The sequence below is a fragment of the Pteropus medius genome, unplaced genomic scaffold, assembly GCF_902729225.1.
Source record: "Pteropus medius unplaced genomic scaffold, Ma_sr-lr_union100, whole genome shotgun sequence".
NCBI classification, from domain to species: Eukaryota; Metazoa; Chordata; class Mammalia; order Chiroptera; family Pteropodidae; genus Pteropus; species Pteropus medius.
The window spans coordinates 6,732,693-6,754,312 of record NW_024356249.1 but is presented as its reverse complement, the minus strand read 5'-3'; the positions used below and the strand labels follow the sequence as shown (position 1 = coordinate 6,754,312).

General features: G+C 35.7%; 1 protein-coding gene and 1 non-coding gene across 2 annotated transcripts in view; one reads left to right on the top strand and one right to left on the bottom strand.

Moving 5' to 3' along the window:
• EXOC4 (exocyst complex component 4) overlaps nucleotides 1–21,620 on the top strand; it is a 640,998-nt gene that overhangs the window by 156,503 nt on the left and 462,875 nt on the right. The window lies entirely within an intron of this gene.
• Nucleotides 3,550–3,656, bottom strand: LOC120601406 (U6 spliceosomal RNA). Its single transcript, XR_005652434.1, has one exon. It is a non-coding gene; the product is annotated as a U6 spliceosomal RNA (small nuclear RNA).

Sequence of the window (21,620 nt, the reverse complement as noted above, 5' to 3'; positions counted from 1 at the left end):
AGGGTCATTTCATTGTCAAAATCTCCTCCCCCAATATGGTAGCCTCTTGTTTTACTCATGGCATTTTCCCCCTCAAAAGCAAGAAAATATACTTCAGGGTGTGTGTGTGTGTGTGTGTGTGCGCGCGCGCACGTGTATTCATGTGTGTGTGTGCATGCATGCACAGGTGCACCCATGTGCACACATATATATTTTTTAAAGTTGTTTCTGTAATTCTTGGATTGAATCTCTGTTCTGAAATCTTTATATCTATCATCTGTTCTCAGTCTTTTCAATCTTTGTCATTTTTTCCTGTCTACGTTTGGGAGAATTTCTTAAATTTGTTTTTTGCATCTCTGGTTTTACTTTAGGGAATTTAAGTTATTAACCTATTGCTTTTATTGCAGCTTCTCTTTTGTTACAGCATTTTTATTTTCCTTGCAATTCTTCTTATCTTTCCTTTATCCACTTTTAATCTTATCCTGGTATCTTTTCCTTTCAGCCTTTTTTCTTTGTAAAGAGTTCTTTTACTGTTGGAGGAGGCCGTGTGTTCTTTAAAGCTACTGAAGTTGTCAGAATTTATTGAAATTTTCTTGTTTCTAGTTTCTTGAAATTAATCTCTTGGTCACTTTACTTTTCTTGTTTACTCATTTTCAAATGAGAAGTTCACCTAGACCCAATGTTTGCCAGCTTTTGGAATATGAAGACTGACTCTTAGCTTGTTATTTAAACATTTGGGTGCTAATGAAATCATTTTCTGAGTTTTACTGCTAAAAATGAATTTCATGTGTACACCTGCCTGCTTAGTTCCTAGTTTCATATAATGCAAATCTATTTCCTGGAGATGGAATCTTCAACCTCCATTTCTACTTGACTCCCTGATACATAGAGAATAGATGATATGTTAAAATAAACATAAATGCATCTTCCATGATTATTTTTGTCCTTATTTACAGTCTTTTACGTAAGAGAATTCTATTTGTCAGAGCCCCACTACTAGTCTTCTCCTACCTGCTAGCAAACTGGTTTCATTTGACGTGCTGTTTCTAATGGATGTAGAAAAAGAAGTGCTCATGTGGGCTGGAAAGCAGAAGGGCAAGGTGCTTCTCAGGTCACCATCTGTGTAATAGTGAGTGGTGCGCAGTTTGGTTGGGAGAGTGGAAAGGCTTTCTATACCTACTTCGAAGTGAGCAGACTCACTTCCCATTGGTACAGCAGTTAAACCATTAAGTTTTGACCTTGTCCCATCAGCCTTGAATTTAGTAGAAGATATCTTAAAGATTCTGGCAATAATTGTGTGTGGACATAGAGTTTTTCCTATTTATCTTATCGATCGATCGATCGGACATAGAGTTTTTCTTATTTATCTTATCTATCTATCGATCGATCGATCTATCTATTTATTTTTGGTCTTTTGCACTCATAGGTTTTTTAGAGGGTATGTGGGAGAGATTGTGTGGGGTACTACTAGCCAAATACCATCTTAACATTTTAACTGGAAAGTCTGGTATTTATTTCTCATTTCTACACATAGATTTCCTACTGGCTTGTAACTTAGGGCAAGATCTTCTTTTAATCTTATTTTCTTTGGCTTTAAATTTGGATTTTAAATAAACACACTTAACACAAATTAATATAAATATTTAGATAAGTTACTAACATTTTACTTATTAAGATAACATTTTCTTTCTTGCATTCTTGACAAATGAATTTTTCTTTCATTCGTTTGATAGATTCGTAGTATTTAAAATGTTTCACTTTTTTTTCCTGTTTTTTATATTTTATTCTCACTCATCCCCAGACATATTTCATTTAAAAACCTTGAGTCAGAGAAAGCGTTATAGGGATTTGAGATGGTGACTACTCGTCAATAAAAAGCCATGCTAAGGACAGAATGAAATGGACCCCCACTTACGATATATTTTTCGGTAAGGCCTTCAGCATGCTGCTTGCTTAGTGTTTTGACTGGGTAGACCTGTGCATCCCATAGCTAACTGATGTGGAAAGAAGTCAATGATTTTGAATTGAGAAGACAGAGCTGTGTCCCAAGATGATTCCAGAGAGTTGGTGCCTTGCTATTATACTTTTTTTTTTAATTGTTGTAACAAACACATATACTATACCATCTTAAGTGTACAATTCAGTAATGTTAATATATTCTCATTGTTCATTGCTTTTAAACCTTTTTCTCTTACCATTGAGAAAAGGCAAGGGTCTGATAATTGGTCCAATGTGCTGTGATTTGTTGAACAACCCAGTTTTTCCTATGAAGTTACATGAGAAACAAAGACCAGAATAATCAAACACACACATAAATGTACATACAATAAATAAATACGGTAAATTTAAGAAAGGAGAGAAGAGGAATAAAGCTTAGATTAGAAATCGTCCCTACAGGCCCCAGTATGAGTACATACCTCATTTCCTTGATTTAAGATACTAAGGAGTATAAGATTAGGAAAAAAAGAAAAAGTACCTTAATCTATTTTAAAACAACTGTTGATAACTATTTCTAAAGATATGTTATAATTATTTTAGTTATGTTAAAATGTGAGAATCTAAGAAATACAGGCAAGTGTCATGTACGGTGATGAGAAGCAGTGAATGTTGTGTGTGAGGAGAACGCTGGTGACTGAAGGGGCAGAGCAGTGCCGGCAAACAGGCATAAAGGAGGGTCAGGAGTCATCTTGACACCCTCCGCAGCTACTGCTGTCTCCATAGCCCACCAGCCTTCAGCTCTTGCCCATTTCACATGTCCAGAAAAGCTAATGCTCATCGATTCTAGGTAATAGGCCTTTTTTTTTCCTCAAGAAAGTTATTTTTAACTAGGTTGTATTATTTCCACGATTATGGATTGTTGACAGCAACTGACAGTGTAAGCAATGAACAGGGTGGGAACATGTTCTCAGTAATGACAGACTAGCCATCAGAATGTTATAAATGTGAACTGCTAACCTTTGTGTTTGCCCTGAGCAAATGAGCAATATATGGACATTTGAAATATATGTCTGTTTAAAATTCTGTCATGTGAGGTTATTTCTATTTCTATAGTCCATTTTGTATTTTTTACTTATGAAAAGTAACTTACAATGGCATCACCAGTTGTTCATCAATCTTCCCCTGTTATGTAAAGTCTGCCTGTGCCCACCCTTTGTCAGTCTGTAAATTTATCATGACACATATACATGGAATGGATTGTTACCTTTTCTGGGGGGGAGAATAAACCATAAATATGAACGAGGCTTTAAAAGAGCCTAACATAAATCACTAAGAAAAATCTGTAGTAGACTGGAAGAATATAAAAACCACTGTGAATTATAAATAATACATCAGGCTATAGAAGTCATTTTATATGAAAGCAGAAATATATTCTTCCTACAATAAGGCTCAATGATTTTAATAACATTGGTTGACCAGATTCTACATAGAATATAGTAGAAAGTTCTATAGTAAAAATTCTTGGTGATAATTGATAGCACAGGGCACTGAGGCTTACTCGCTGTTGGAGATTGCATTTTGTATATTGCTATCAGCATGTCATCAAAAGAAATCTTTACCTTTTCTTTGACCTTTGCTCTTTTTCTCTTCATGAATTTGTGTGTCATCTAGGAGCAGGGGCCATGCTAATCTTCTCTGTATGATTCCAATTTTAGTATCTATGTTGCCAAAGCAAGCACTAGCATACAGATTTTTAATCCTTTAAAAATTGAAACTCTGTTGAAAATTTTAAACACTATATTTTCACTTAATTAAAGTCTTTTCTCTGAAATTAGTGATTAAATTTATAAAACATCCAGAGAATCTCCTTAATTTTTCTTCTGTTGTGCCTATTTTAACAAGACTTTCCAAGGAAAGTAATTATGAACATATAAGTTAGTAACCTTTTAAACATGTATTAAAGAGAATATTCTATATACTTATCATCTCTTGGTTAATTAGTTGCTTTAGCAAACTTTTTTTTTTTGCTTTAGAAAATTTTCTTTAGAATATACAACTCTGACACAATTAAGAGTAATATGTTAAATGCACAACTTTATTTTGAAAGCAGGATGATTTCTTTCTATATAAAAAATGTTTTATTCATGTTGGAATTGAGCAGTCTCTGTGCAGGAGATGAAGAGAAAGTGTAAGACCATGCTCGTTCTTAGGTGCATCTTAGTTGAGATCAAACATATTATTAAAGCAACTGACATTTCAAGACAATATATGATTAAGTCCTAAATTGTGTGGTTCAGGCTGCTTTTAAATGTCGATATTAAAGAAAACTAAAGACAGGCTACTATTACATTTTTACCTGTATTCACATGTAACTGGACTGAAAACATTAAATATTCATTTCCCAGATTTGGAGATGTTTTCTTTCGTTCATTTCTAAAAAAAATTTTCTTCCATACTGAAACAACTCTTTAGTTTTATATTTTGTATTAGTGTTTTATATTATATTTTTAATTCTCCAACGGTATCTTCCTTCTTTAAGAGGATTCGCTTTGGTTCATTGTTGAGCTGAAGGTTACAAAATATAAAATTTCCTCCCAGCTAAAAATAGAGCAATATGAGATTATTATTTAAAAGAATTATTATCTTGCCAACTTTCAACTCATCTTTGACTCAACTTTCAGCTCATCAAGCTCAGGAATATTACCATCTAGATGTCTATTATTGATTTTTAGTTAGCGTATCTTGACTGACACATGAGGGAAAAAAGGTATTTTCTAAAGTTACGTTTAGGACCTTTTTTATTATGGAGAGTTCTAGGTTTCTTTGAAAGGTGTTTCAGAGTTGATGAATCCAAAAATTCAAGTAATGTGATTGCACACACACACACACACACACACACACACACGCGCGGGTGAGCTAGTGATTGTCCAGATAGAAAAGTACTCACTGAAAACTGCATGTTAATATGTATAATTAGCATTTTATAGATTTATGAGTTTTAATTTACTACTATTTTGATTTAAAAATTGAATGATTACCTATAGTCCTAGCAGTGTTTCAAGCAATAAGAGAAACAATTCCATAAAACATAAGCAGTGCAGCTACTTCCCTCTTCATGTCCCAAATTATAAACATATTATTTACCTATGATATTTATTAATTTGAAGATTATTGATTATAATAGCCTTATGCTCTGAGAATATAAATTAGAAAAAATTAATTATGCAAGCAGCCTGTTTCCTTCCACGTTGGGCTAAACCAGAATGTCTTTGGTTGCTATGCTACATTTTGTATTCAATCTAGCTGTGTTTTGCTTTTCTCCATGGAAGTTGTTGTTTAAAGGTAAATACATGTTTTTCAGTTGAAAGAAAATGCAGAGAAAATGAAAGCAACTGTATCCCAGCCTATACATTGTCATTAACAGTTCTAATTTCTGCTTGCAAGTTATTGGAAGTGAATTCTGGAATCACTGTAATTTATATGAGTCACCAGATTCTAGAGGGGTTGGTGTGGCTAGAAAATGTTTAGATAATGGCTTCATGGGTCCAGAAGAAAGAATAGCTGTACCAAAGCCAACAAAATAGGTACCAATTATTATATCTTCACTGCATAAGTACATCACTCGCAGGAATTATAAGTTCTGTCGCCTTTCTAGAGTACATCATCATAATTTATATTCATGCGACTGTATCATTGAACACCCTCAGAAGGGAGAGAAACTTCAGATGCAGCTACCCAGGTAGAATGGATAATAATAAAAAACTGGATTCTCTACTATCTAACCAATGTCTCGTGTGAGAAAATTTGGGAGATGACATAGATTGAGGTCCACAAGCTTCTATGAGCGGTGCAGAGAATCACCTTGTACCTGATGGTAGCTGTGCCTTCCCGAGTTCTCAGAGGTTGCTGTTGGGCTCCAGCTGCCAGCAGTATGCAGTCAGGTATCATATTGCCCAGGATAAAGGACACGATAGGTGATTTGAAGAACTAGGTCACTCCACATAGTGGCTGAATGACAAATTAAGGTACTTAGGTAGTGCCTCCCACATAAAAGACACTTATAAATACTGTTTAATAAAGGAAATTACTGAGAACAGGCCAAAGACTGTATGGAGAACAGAGCTGAGAGCCATGTCAGTGGCTGAAATCTCTGCTCCAGTGCTGCTTTCGAATGTACACTTTTGGTGCAATGTTTGTAATATTTAGTTTTATTTGCAGCGTTATTTGTGTAAGCCAAAGAGAAACTAAATGCTGTGGTACAAAGGAATGGAAGACCACTGAGCGATGCTTAGCTCCTTCAGGGCGTAAACTGTCCTATGCATCTGTGTGTGTGCAGGGCCCAGCACAGTGCCTTGCGCTCTTAAATGCTTATTGAATGAAGGGAAACACCAGTGAGAATTTGTACTGGGCCTTGAAAAGTGATTGAATTTGGTAGCAGAAGACAATGAGATGATTTTTCAAGTTAGTAGGACTCTATGGATAAAGGCACAGATATTGGAATGATTTTGAGACAGACACACTTGTTTGATTTTGTGACACCCTGGAGAGGTCAGTCTGATTAGTGGCCTGTGGTGGATATTGTGGTGGTTGGATAATGGTTGACAGAAGGTTGTTTTCAAAGACCAGTTTCTGGGAATTTTGTGTTCTGTCTTTAGTGAAGCTTTGTCCTGATTATCTTATTGGGTAAACCTACTTGAGGAGAACAGGATACTAAATGCCTTATGGATTTCATCTGCATAAAAGCCATTTACTCAGATGGGATTGATTGTGCGCGTGTGCACACAGACACACATACACACACACACACACAGTAAAACACAGCGTAAGCTTCTTTGGAGAAATACAAAGGAGAATGAGACACTTTTCTACTGAGAAATTCTGTCTCACAGACTAATCTCAGAACTCCTGATCATCTGCCTTAACTGTGTCCTGTGGGTCACTCTGGGGCAGGAATAAGAAGCAAGTGCCGAGCTGAGCACGCCCATCTCCCTGTAGCCTAGAGCTTGTCACGCTGAGTGGCATCATTTTCTCATTCAGATTGCTTATTAAAAGCCTTATTGACACACAGTGGATTGACCCAGTGTAAAACTCTGAAATTTTATCTTCAGGAAGAGGGAGCTCCTATTCTAGTTTCAAGTTGATATGTCTCGTTGTCGTGCCAGTTCTTGAGAGGCAGTCACAGATATTGCTAAATAAAAGGACCTCGTAAATTTGGCAGAAGTATTTTCCAAAAAGAACCATTTAAAACTTCTTCCTTTCCCTGCTTCCCACCTTAAGTTGGCTAACCCATTATGTTGTATTACTTTTTCACTTATGGATTTCTTTAACACAGAAGCTTTGGTTCTATAGTAAAATTGGATTCGGATCATACAATTACTAGAAATAATTTAGTAGTAGCTGTGGCTCTGGTAGGAACACTGAAAACCCGTGCTTTAAAAAAGTATGCTGTAGGTACTTTGTATTGAGCAAACACCAAACCTTTCTCAGGCATTTAGAAGGAACAAAAATAAAAAAAGAATTAAAAGCATAGTCAGAAACAAAAATAGACAAATAATAGGATTGTAGAAGGAATTATTTTTTTCTTCCATAAGTGCATTCTTAACTTAAAGAATAATTTATTTTTACTGGCTAGATATTACACTCCAAATATTTTCCGATTTTGAGTTCTGCAGTTATTTTGTCTAGAGCACTACACAGCTGTTCTTCTTGGTCGTCGTTGTGCTTAGTGGTGGGTGGTGGTACCTAGCTCCTCTTAAGCTGGAGAATCTGAGATTGAGTATTAAAGCCAGAATGAGGACCTGACTCTGAGGTTTGGGATCTGTCATTTATCATATTGCAGAATACAAGCACTCGCAAATTCTGTGAAGTGCACTCCAAAGACATGGTTTTGCTTTTCAACTGTGATGACACTATAATTGATCAAATATATTCTTTCAAAGAATCATAAATTCTTATTGGAGTTTGAGGAGATGTCATGTTCATTTGTCAACATGTCACTCCAGGGACACAGGTGCAGCAAATTTATGGTGGAAGCACCTCGTGTTTCTCCTGAGCCACATAAATATGAAGCAGACTTGATTGAAGACGTGTGGCTTTAGATTACTCCTCAGATGGAGAGCAATTAAGATCTCTCTGTAGAAGGCATTTCACCGTGAGTCTCAGGTTTCTGAGCAGCGTAGGCAGGTATCAGGTCTGAGGGGACACCAGAGAAACTTTCGGAGACCTGCAGATGCTGTCTCAGAAAAGAATACTAAGGGATTTCTTCTCTGGCAGAGTGACTACTGCACATCTTTAGTCAAGTGCATGATTAACTTTGACATTTGAAAATAGAACTTCATGTAAAAATAAGCATGGTACTTCTGCATCTTTAATTAAGATGTTTAGTTCCTGTCAAGGCTGATAGAGTCCCCCCCACCTCCACCTCCCCACATGAAGGGCAATATATTCTCAATTTCTGAAATTTTAGAAACCTGTACTTAACCTTTAATCGTCATTCCATTTACATGGAAATCTGATTAACAACTTTTAAAGTTCATGAGCTCCTGGTAAATGCAATTAAGACCTTTTTGGAGTTTGTTATTAAGAGCTGGCATTTAAAGAAGTCTGGGGCCCGGCTACTGTTGCTGTCTTCTCCAGAGCAGGCTCTCTTAAGCAATTAGCAGAGAACAAGAGGTACACGAATTGTACTGTATCGCTTCGGAGTTAACACGGTTGGTATTTAGCATGCTGTCTTTTTCTTTTCTGTGACTTGCTTCATGGCGTGAGCTTGTTACTGAGGGGTAGATTAGGGTCAAGGATAATAGGTGGCTCTGTGTCAATTTCCATAACTGGGAGAGTGTGGCTCAGTTTCCCCTCCCTCTCATGTCCTGAAGTTATGTTTACAAACATTTACTCTCACTTGGTGAGGAGTCAGGTTAACCATCCTACCGCATCACACTTTATCGCGTCTCTCTGCTGGATGTAGTAGTCGTTTTGAGAGTTAAAATTAAAAGATACAGATTTCGGAGAAAGAAATGATTCAGGTATGCAACTTCTTTCTAAACTCCTAGACATTTCAGCTGTTCAGACATTGCCCTTGGGTCGTGAGGGCAGAAGGGAGGAGTTAAATATGTTGGAGTGGGTCGGGGTAGATTGTCAAAAATTAACAAATTGTGGTGTGCTGTATGAAAAATGGGGGGTAAATAGCTAGAGGATCCTATTGGACCATATGTGGCCAGTCTGGCAGGGTTTTTCCACTTGCTGATAGTATAATTGGACCCTCTGATGGAGGCGTATGATGTGTTTCGTAGGCATTCTGCATAGCTCTGTGTTTACTGGCATTTAGAGGAGTGACAAGAGGAAATAATGAAACGAAGTAGCAACAAAGACAAATCAATAAAATATATTTCATATAACAGTACTATCAAAGAATACTCGAATCTTTACATGTTTCTGTACTGTTTGAAATTTTTATGAGCATATATTGCTTTTAAATAAAAGATCAAAATGAAGTATTCGGGGAAAAGTTAAGTTAAATAAGAAAACCCATCTAAAGGAATTAAATTTATGTCAGAAATATCAGTAAATAGTTTTCCATTTTTGGACTCTAGAGTTTCTATATTTTCTATAAATGTACATACACCAATAGTGCAGTTAATTGGTTAACCTTTTATACAATAGGCGAACCTTAAATGTATAAGTTAGTTTAATCCCACATTTTGAATTAATATATACCATTTCAGTAGAAATAGTGAGTAATCATCACAGACTTATAATAGAATTGGATTTTTTTGGTAACGGAACTGATAAAATAGGATTACTTTTTATTTAACCAAGCTGTGAACATACATATATGTATACAATATATGTATGTATACATACATCACCCTTGGATAGAATAATTTTGCTTATGTTGTAGACAAAATCTTTTACATATTTAAAAGCTGACGAAGTCTAGAAGTTACTCCTTCAGTTATAAGGGATTTTAGTTAAGGTATTTCAGTGTAAGGTGAATTCGTGGTAATATGGAGACATGTTGGACAAGGTGCTTTTTTGTCAAGTCATGTTGGAAGTTTAAGAGAAACATACAGGAGAAGTTAAATATACAGTGGTATATGATTAATTACCAAGTCTTGATAACCATCTGTCGGTTCTGCAGGAATTTAAAGGATGGCTTTAGATAAATTGGTCACAGAAGATTTCATGTATGTGGTAGGAGCTGACTGGTTCTTTAAGGAAGGCTAGGATTTAGGCATGTGGGAAGATCATTCTAGATAGGGATAATATGCATGTATTCATAGCAATGAGTACCTTACTGAATTTTCTATATACACGATTTATACAAAAGAGTATAAGATGTGATTAGATAGACTGAAACCAGATTCTGAAGAGCCTTAGATGGATTCCATTGAGAGCTTCGTCGTGGATTCCCTAAAGAAAGAAGCCACTTTGTCTCTGTATCCCTGTGCTTTCTATCCTCAGTGCCTCCAAACCCTCTTATCTCCCAGCTTTCCTTCCCATCCTAAATGTACTTAACACAGTACCTGCCACTCAGTAGGTACAAAATAAATGTTAATTGGAATAACAGGTGCAGATTCCATTTTGAATGATCCATAAGCAGACATTTTTTATAGGTGTGTCAGTACTCACAGATTCCAGATAACCAACATGAAGGCGTCTTTAGTAACTGAACTGCTAATTGAAAATTCTGAGTTGTAGCCACTTAATTGAATAAACTATCTCCAGAGAGCAATTTGGGTCTTTTCCAAGATGCATTAACTCTTTCAGGTCATTAGGGTGGCACTTATCTCATTGGAGCAGACATTTAATAAATGGTATCCCTATGATGTGAGTAAATTAATGTACCTCAAAAAGCTTTGATTTTCACCATGAGTGTTGCAGTTCTACTCCGAGAAGCTCATGTGTGACTGTGAAACATCAATAAGTGGCTGCCCTTTGGAGCATCGTACTTTCAATTTAGGTAACCTACTAGGGAGCACCTACTTTGTTTAAGACACCGTGTTAGATGTTAACAGAAGATACGAAGAAAAGGCATGGCCTGAACTGAGAGGCAGGAGAGAAGGCAGATAGATACCTACAAGATAAAATCCTTGAGAGATACAAGCTGCCATGTAGGTTTTAATGAGAATGAGACATCATAGTTAACAGTTAAGACGGATCGTAGGGACCATGACTTGATCACACAACATGCTCATTTGTTCATGTTGTGTGTGTGTGTATACACAAATAAATATGAACAGATATATGTATGTATATACATATATTTGCACATATAATGGTAAAATATGAGCTAGATCAATCAGCATTTTTTTTTTTACAATTTTCACAAATATGCCCCCCCTTGCTCATATTATATGAGATATGAATTATTAATATCTGGTGTTGATGTGCATTGAGTATGGTGAGGATGTGAAAAACAGGAAAAAAAAAAACCAGCATCTTTTTGGAGAGAGATCTATTGGTTGTCTGATAGTTTGAATTTAGGTGTCAGCCTACTGGTGGGAGATAGACCTTCAGACAGTAAGGAGGATAAGAAAGGTCTGTCCTCCCCAGCAACACTTGTTACACATTGAAGTCTGTTGTGAAGATGGAGGCAGCTAGTTGTTATCATAAGACAAAGATTCAGTGACCTAAGAGACCTTGCAAAGAGAACTTTCAGCAGAAGATAACGATAATACCCCTGTGAGAAGATCAAACTTTGCGGACGTAACGCCTGCCCCCGCCTCCTCGTGCATGGGCTTGGCGTTCTCTCTGGGCACGTGGACTCTGATTTGTAACATTCGAGTGGAGCACATGTAGTTCTTTAAAATCAGTCGAGTTATACTTAAATTCATTTCTCGATCTCATTCCCCCACTTTTGACAGATGGAAGAGGTAATTACAAGCTGGGAAGAAAAGGATAAACTCAGATAAGACAAAAATCCTTGGGACTTATTTAGGTAATAGGAAATAATCTAGTTTAACCAAAAGGTAATTATTTAAAAAACAACAAATAGGAACTAAGGATCCAAAAGTCAATTGGAGCTGCGGAAGGTACTGAATATCAGTAAGGAGACAGAGGCTTGTTTTGCAGGCTAGGAGGAAGCCATTGAAGGGTTTGAGCAGAAGATCGATGACGTTTAACTGTGCATTAGTGAGCTTAATCTGGTAACAGGTTCTGGGATAGATTGTCATGAGAAGTGTGAGGGCAGAATGACAAATTGAGAGATTGTCGTAAGAAGCTATGTGAAAGATAATGCGGAACAGATTTAGAGGGATGAGTGTAGGAATAAAAATATTTGAAAGAGGAAATGGACATGAGATGTGTAGTAGAAAATCTATGGGATTTGACAGTTGCCTTAGAGTATAAGACTGAGAAGAGTCACAGCTAACTTCAGATTTTGACCTTTGAAAACCAGACACTCTTGCAGGCAATGGCACTGCCTACCTGGAGCTTGGGAGGAAGTATGATGATGCAAGGAGATTTGGGAATCATGTGACGAGAACGTGGAAGAGAATAAGAGTAAAGATATTGAGTATTCACCATGTTAGGAAGGAAAATATGGCAGTCAAACTCACTGAGGTGAAAGAAAACGTTCTAAAAGTTTTGAGAATGAATATTAACAGAAGCCTGAATTTAAGTGATTGAGGTCTTTGTTGAAGAGAGAAAGGGAAGAGGAAAGATGGAGAAGAATGATAATGGAAAGATGAGAATACGGAAATAACTTTATATGTTTAATAACACAGGTGCTTGTTACGCACCAGGCATTATTCTAAGTGATTCACAGCATTAACTCATTTAAGCCCAACGGTAGTTCTATTGGGTAGGTAATAATATTATTCCTATTTTGAAGATGAAGAAACCAAGATTTCGAGGCAAAGAAATGCCAGCAGATTTCCGAGTCTCATTCTCAGAGATAATATATATATATATATAAACTTATGTGCTAAGCATTTAAATGCTATTTATTTTCATTCTCATATTAATTCTACAAAGTAAGTTTCACAGTCAAGGGAAATAGGCTTAGTGAGATTAAGTAACTTGCCAAGGTCATAGCTAATAAGTGGTTGAACTGATTTCTAGCACAGACTTTTTATATTTCTGTATTACCCTCTCATTTTACAGTTGGGCACATGAATCTCTATTTTAAAGTAGTTCTGCAAGTGATTCCTATGTGTAGACTAATCTTTCCAGAATTTCAGCACAAAAGTTGAAGGGAGAGGTATATATTTGTTGGGAGGAGATAAAACATTGTGGTTAGAGGGGAGAATTCAGAATTGAAGATCTTGGAGGCGGAGTATTTCTAAAGGAGAAAGAATGTCAAGGAGTAAGAGAGTAGAGGTCATTGGAATTGAGACTGAGAAAGACTGATGAAAAAAGGAGTCATTTGCATTGTGATGAAACATTAAGTGTCTGAAGTTTTTGTGATGGTGTCAGATAATCATGGAGCTTTGTGGTCATTTCGATGAGAAAAAAGGAGAAAGTATCATAAATAGGTAGAACGAACTCTGAGTGAAGTGGTCAGGGAATACATTGAAACTGCAGTTGGGAATGTGCCATTGGACACTGGACCGCTTTTGTGTCTTCCCCCAGCATGGCTCTTGTCTTCTATGTACTCTGAATGGGTTAGAAATTACAAACCATCAGAATGCTATGGGACTCAACATACATGGAGGAAAGATTGACAGAATCGAACACAGTGGAAAATTCAACAATTATGGTTTGAGATTCCAATACTTTTTTTTAAGAATTAATATAACTGGACAGAAAACATATAAGACTTGAACAGCACTATCTAGCACCGTGGCTGAAAGTGGCATATACTCTACCAAACACCATCAAAATACAGATCATTTCACATTAGCAGCATATTCTCTATGATAGACCATCTACTAGACCATCAAGTAAGCCTCAATACATTTAAAAGGATAGAAATCACACAAAGTGTGTTCTTTAGGCACAACAGATTTAAATAAGCAACAGGGAGAAATTTTGGACTTCTCAAATGTTTGGAATAAAACAACAAACTTCTAAATACGCTATTGGTGTAAGAAGAAAAATGGAATATCAGCAATCTTAGTTTGCACCTGAAAAGTTAGAAGAAGAAAAATAATCAGACCCAAAGCAAGCAGAAGGTAGGAAATGATAGATTAAAGTGAAAATAAATGAAATTAAAAAAAAAATCAGAGGAACAAATTTGTAATGAAACCAATTACAAATTAAAGTGAAAATAAATGAAATTAAAAAAAAATCAGAGAAACAAAAATGTAATGAAACCAATGTTTTTTGAAAAGATCAAAAACTGATTAATTAAAAAAGTGAAATCTCAAAACAAACAAAAAAACAAAATCAAGAATGAAAGAAGAAGACATCACTATATACCCTACAGAAATTAAAAAGATTAAAGGAATTATTATGGACAACTTTATGCTAACCAATTAGACAAGTTAGATGAAATGGAAAAATTTCTAGAAAGACACAAATACCAAAACCGATTCAAGAAGAAACAAATATGAATTGTCTTAAAACAGATAATTAAAATTTCTCCTACACATACATAAGCCACAAAAATGTTCTGTCAAACATTTTAAAGACATAATACCAATGCTTTGCAAATTCTTTCAGAAAATAGAAAAGAGGAAACACTTCCCAGCACATCCTGTGAGTCCAGTACTACCCTGGTGAAAAAGTGAAAGACAACAGGAAACTGTTGAGCAATATCCCTCACGAACATAGATGCAAAAATCTTGAACAAAATATTAGCAAATCGAATCCATCAACATATAAACTGTATTCTGTACCATCAAGTGAGATTTGTCATAAGATCAATTAAAGTACTATACCATATTAATAAAGGACCAAATCCACATAATCATCTCAGTACACAGGAGTGCACTTGACACCCATTGATGGTTTAAAAACAAAAAAAACCTTCAGGAAACTAGTCCTAGAAAAGAACTTTCTCAATCTGATAAAAGACTCCATGAAACAACCTGCAGCTAACATCTTAAGGGAAATTTTTGAAATGTTAGAAGTGTTCTAAAATGATTATGGTGCATTTACTTAAAAATTGTTGAATTGTACACTATATGGGTGCATTTTGTGGTGTGTAAATTATACCTCTGTAAAACTGTTTTAAAAAATATGGAATAAAATCAAATTACAAATATTCAAAGATATATGACTCTCACAGTATCCTTCAGAGACCATATAGGCATACACTTAACAGTCCTAATAGAAGGGATTCCCTTCTATTACTCATGGGAATCCCATTAACATTATTTCCCCTTTTACAATTATGGATTTGAGGGTACAAATGAATATGAATACTCGTATGCTTCATAAGGGAGTATATTCCAAATTTAAAATTTATTGTCTCTATCAAATCTGTTCTTCCTGCATTCATGATTAGTGTTCCTGGAATCACAAGTTTTTAGTCTTGCAGATGTGCAGTCTTTCACCCATTTTTATTTCTCCTTTCTTTCACAGAATAACTAGTTAAATTTTATTTATTTTTTTCTCTGCACTGACTCTCTGATGTATCCCTTTATGTACAATCTCATTAACACTGCTTTAGTTTAAAATTTTTTTTTTCTCTTGAACTATCTTAGGTTTTCTCTTCTCATCTCCCTCCCTTTATAGAGTTTTCTTAATCATTTATTTTGCCTCAAATCCCATCGCCTTCTAATCTGTTATTTTATATGCTGGCAGATAATTAAAGTATACTTATCAACATTTTATTTACCTATTCAAAACCCGTTATTGCCTTGTCATTTTGTATTTGATTTCAGTACCTGAACCTGGCATTAAAGGTCCTGATTAATACATTTGCTCATTTGCCACCTTTCCAGGGGTACCTCTCAGTCTTCATTTTTATGTTACCTGAGCTATTTGCTGTTCACTAATGATGCCCTGAATTTCCCCATCACTGTTTCTTTCTTTGTGCTGTTACTTCTGTAATTTTTTTTAAGATTATGTGTCCTATAGCGTCATGATCTTGAAATTTTGTTCTCATCGTCGTAAGTAGGATCAATCTTGTCCTACAAATGTTCACAGCAATTTCTTCGTCCTGATGTTTGCCACTTTCTCCCTTGCATTGCACTCATTCACGTGTGTCTCTATTACTAGATAAATACAAATGAGGGAAGGATTGGTTGGCTTTAATTAATTAAAAAACTTTTATTTACGTATAGCACAATTCATTTTTTTAATATTAGAGAATTTTTTTCGAATCTTGTGTTTATATCTAGCACAATGACTTGCATATTTTATGCATTAAATATATGTTTAATTAAAAAGAAAACTCTTGAAAAGCTATTAAAACTGAGTTTTCCTTGTTAAAAGCTCTCGTGTTGAGATGGAGGGAAGAAATCTAAGCATGAGCTCTTTGCTCAAGGCTTTGCTGGTCAGGTATTTGATGTAGGACCTAAAAGTACATGGGTACTCTTGGAATTTTTTTGGTTTGTTTCACTTTCAACACTGAAGAACTATTCACAAGACCATGCTAATAATGGTGTTAATTATAAAATTGCCATTGACAATGAGTATAATTAGGCAACCATTCTATTTTCAAAATGATTGTTTATTTTTCTTTTGGCTTCCTTTACTGCAGAATATTTTAGCCTTTATACATTAGGGAAATGAGACTACTGTATTCAAAAAATACACTTTTCTTTTTTTTCTTTGTCATTAATATTTCATTTACTGGCAACTTTATGGGGGAAATCTGATAACTTTTAGTAATTCTGAGTGGTGGTCCTAATTTAAAAAATATTGGTACGTTGTTTCGACCTCTGTTGTAATGATCTTTGGAACCAAGGTGATGGTTTGAGGGGTGTATTTTACTGATTTTGCTCTTCCGCCTTCTCTTGATTTCTCAAATCCCTGACATCCTTCTATCCGCGTACCTAGACCTTATCAACTTTGTCTAGTAAGACGGTAGTTTCTACTTGGGTTCTACCTTTCCTTGCACCATGGAAACTGGGAAGTGCTCTCTGGGAAAAAGCCAGAGGAACTCACCTGTGTGCTTCCTTTCTTTTTTCAGGGTTTACAGCCACTAGTTTCTGCCTAATTTGGTTCCTCTCTAGGGCCTTCAAATTCTTATTTTTGATATGTTTCTTCAGCTTTTAAAATTATTATCAATATGTGGGTTAGTCCGCTGGAAGCTACTTTGCTGTACCGGGAACTCCTGGGCATCTGTATTTGAAAAGGACAAATTATTGAAAATTACAGTATTTGATGCTGGCACATTCAAGATATTGCCCAAGAGACATGCAGTCTGAGTTCGTAATGGGAGCTTGGTGTTATTTATTTATTTATTTTTCACTTTGTTATTACTCCTAACAGAAGCAGCAATCTAATTTTCAGATTCATCAACGAGGACAAATACAGTATAGCTTTGATATAAATCATTGAACATTTAAAGTTAGTAGTCAGGAGAATCAGTTTCCACTACTTCTGTTGTCATGAGATACCAGGGTTCTACAAAGACATATTTGTGATATAAATGTCCCTAAATGCATATTAGTACCTATTCATTTATCCATAGGTATGTTAGTGAAGAAACAAAACCTATTTGAGCTGTTATAAGGAAAAATAAGGAAAATGTACTAAAGGCTATGAGGATGTATATCGTGGAACCCAGGGTAGAATATCGTATCAGCAACTGGATTTGAGACATATAAAGCCATGACAAACAGGTTTGCAACCTTTCACTTCCTCTCCTGTGGGTCCATTTCTCTTTCTCTGGCCATCTAGTTTATTCTTTATTCTGCCTCTCTGCAGATTGGATTTCTTTGATTTTCTATCCACACAGTAAAAGGTGGTTGCCCCAAAGAATTTCCATCTCCTCACTTATTGACCGACAGAGACTGTATCCCACCAACATCTTCCTAGGAAAGTGAATCTTATTGGCTCATTGAGGGCTGGCAGTCCACCTGGTGGAATAGCTTCTCACCAAGAGGAGAGATTCCAGGGTAAAAATGGCTACCAGGGTCAGTTTGGCCACGGAACAGTTCTTAGATGAGGAGAGGATTTTCTAAGCTGGGAAGTTTTGAGAAAGAATCTACCTACCACATTAAGTACCTAGAAGCATCTAGTGTTTCATTGAGTCGCTACCTGGATAAACAGAGAAGCTGAAGAAAGGGGACGTGTCAATTTTAAGCTGGAAATCTCCGTATTTATTTTTAGAAATCTCTGTGTATAAACACAAGCAGACACAGGTAATGTGTCAAAGAGGATTAAATGGTAAATGAGTGTTATATCAAGTTATAAATCTCAAAATTGTGGCCCTGCTTTTGTACATCATGAAATTTTGGACTAGCATCTTAGCAACTGCTAATTAAGTATTATATCAGGAAATGCCTGACCACCCTAATTTGTATGTTTTTTAAAGCATTACATTTCTTTGCTTCAACCACAGAACCATCCAGCATACCAGGTATTCAAAAAATATATGAATCATGACCTCACTGGGATATATAGAGTTTCAGATGCTTTCCAACTGTGTTTTTATATTTCTTGTCTTTGGTTTTACAAATTATTGCCTTTTAAGTTAAACTTAAACTCACCCATAAACTTTGACTTTTAGTTTTTGAACTCTTGATCAATAAGAAATAGCAATTTCTGGTATTTAGAAAAGAAATGAATGTCTGAGATGTGAAGGAATTTAGAGCCAGCAAGAACACAGGGTTATCTTCTGCAGATTTTCTATGGGCAGGATATATTTGATATTATGTGTAATGCTCTTTGCCCCAGAATTCCAATCTTCAGTGATTTTTCCCAGGCACTCACAGGCGAGTGCTTAGGATATTCATGGACAATTTGGAAGATGCAGTACATTATCCACAATGATATAAAATCACCAAGAAATTATGTGGTTGTATTTTAATACCAGATGTCTGATATTTGTTTCAAGACTTTGTAATAGAAGATTTAGCCTAATTCATTCAGATTTCAAGCATCTTATCAATAGGAGCTTTTTTTTTTTGAGATATTTAAAATCACTTTTGCCAATTTGAGTGTTGAAATAAAACTTTACCTGTTTTCAAGCAGTATTTTCCATGTGGCGGTGAAATAGTATTAGGAAAAAGAAGCAAATACATCACAGAAATAAACAACCTAAAGCTTATGATTAAAATCACACTTATCCCTTTTTGATTTTACTTCTATTAAAGATGTTTGTACTGAGGAGTCATTTATAGGGCTCATTCTATTTTTAAAACTGTCTCTCATTTGCATATAATATATATCAAGCCTTCTTACCACATACTATTTAAATTTCAGTGAGTCACTTTTTTTTTTTTTTTGATTCTCTGATATGTTGCATGGCTCTGTGGTAGGAGTAAAGAAATATAATGTTTTAAGGATTATAGCATTTAAATTGGGGGTGGTCAGGTTTCTTTTCATCAGATAATAACTAATCATATCAGGGGGGTTTTGACGAGTACTTATTGAATGATGTGTAAAACGGGTATTTTAGGAGTTCTGAAAAGGGGACGGCTGGCCTAGAGCAGCCTGGGAAGGAGTCATTGAAGAGAAAACAGTGGAACTGTTTTTTGGAGGGTTTGTTAGGACTTTTATTTTGGGAGAGAGGATAATCTAGGTTGGGCATTCTAGAAATGAGAAGGCCCAGGCATGTTCAGGGAAGAGCTAAGTGGGAGATTTTGACTGGAGTGTTGGGTTCATTGCGAGGAGAGTGTGACACAGTCGGAAACACATACTGAGATGAGATGGTTGTACATTACGAGATGAGTGGCCTTACGGTGATGGCAGCAGCAGTGCTTTAGGAAGATCACGCTGTCGACGGCGCATGGGAAGGACTAGAGATGAGAGTCAGGAAATTAAATAACAGCTCTGTGAGTCGAACTAAGACGGTGGCTGTCAGAATAGACAGGAAGGGGCAAACTGATGGATTGTTGAGAAAGAATAATTAGTGGACTTGGAGACCAATTATTTTATGGATACAAGGGGTAGGGAATGTATCGAAAGATGGTTCTGAAGTTTTAAACCTAAAGAGCAGTGAGAATAAGAAACTACTAACAACAACAGCAACAACAAAAAGACAAGGAATTACTGATGTTATGGGAAGAGGATTTAGGTTTCAGAATTTAGGGTTGATTTTCATCATTGAAATATGTGACTGTCAAGCAGTCACAGATGTGAGACTGGAGCTTGAGAGAGAAATCCAGAATAAACTACATCATGGTAAAGGAAATAATATGTATGAAGGCTGCGTTTTGAAGTTTGGAACCTAAAGACAAAAGGGAAATAAGATTATAGATAGATCGTGAGGACCAAAGCAAGATTTTTGTTGAGAGGTAGAAATAGCACATGTTTGAAGATAGAAAGGGAGAAGCCAGTGGATAGAAATAGAATAACAATGCCGAAAGGTAGTAATTGAGGAGGCTTTGTTGATGTGGAGAAAAAGAACAATGATCTTAAATACCAGGGATTTAAGGATGCTGGTTAGTTAAGCCTTTGTCAGACAATATTTTATTGTACAAGGCCAGTCATTGAATTATGAGGAAGACAGGTAAGTACCTCAGAAGAATTACTTGGTTTAGTGTATCTTCATGCTTTGGTAGAACTATCTCTGTCATTTTGGTGTTAAAACCAGTGAAAGCAGTGCATTTATAGACATCTTTCTATGTTGTATCAATTTGATATTTCTGTTCTTGTTTACTAACCTGGTTTTGATTACAGAAGCCTACCAACTTTATTAGCATCAGTGAAAAATATACAAATTGAGTTCCTCAGTTGAGTTGCTAAAGTAGAGACCGAATTCAGTCTCTCCCTGATGATCGAGCAGTTTGGGCAGATGTATTAAAGTCTATTTACTGCCATTCTCATTGGCAGTTTTTATGCTCTTAGTAAGAATAGAGTGTCATGGGGGAAGAACACAGGTTCTGGACTCAACTAAACCTGGGTCGAAATCCTGGCCTGTTATGCTTCTTTTGTTTTTTTTAAGTAAGACTTTATTTTATTTTTTTTTTTAAGAGCAGTTTAAGATTCACAGCAAAATTGAGGGGAACATACAAAGATTTCCTATTAACTCCTGTCCCCACCAATGCATGTTGGCTACTTTCTATATACCACTAATTCTCAGTTTCTTAATCTCTAAAATGCAGATAGTAACTCCTACTTCATAGATTTCAGGATTGAGGAACATTATGTTTTTAAAATATCTGATATTTGTTAAGTGCTCAGTAGTGTGTACGTGCTCGTAATTGCTTTAAAACTTACATGGGGCCAGCATTATGTTTACAGGGTGCTTTATAAATGTTTTTTTGATGAAAATGCTTAATATGGTCTTCAAACTTGCATTGAATGAATGAATGAATATATACAGACATGAATGAATAATTGCATGGACCTTGAGTCTTGGAAAAGCTTTTATTTCAGTCTTGGGTAGAATTGCTTGCATATATGTACCATACCACTTGGGTATCTTAAGAATTTTTAATGTGAGTGATTATGGAAATGAATTAATATACTTTAGTTGCAGGTTAGATACTCTTAGGAACCATGATGATTTCTATTACAGACCTGCTATTTTCTTTCATAATATTGGGAACTTTGTAGAACACTGGATTTGAAAATACACAGATAACAGTTGATTCTAGCCCAGGCCTACACCTCCCGAAGCTCTAATGTGGATTGATTTTATAAGCAGGACCTGCTGGCAATAGTTATCTTAAAAAAAAAAAAAAAGCTGTTTTGTTGTT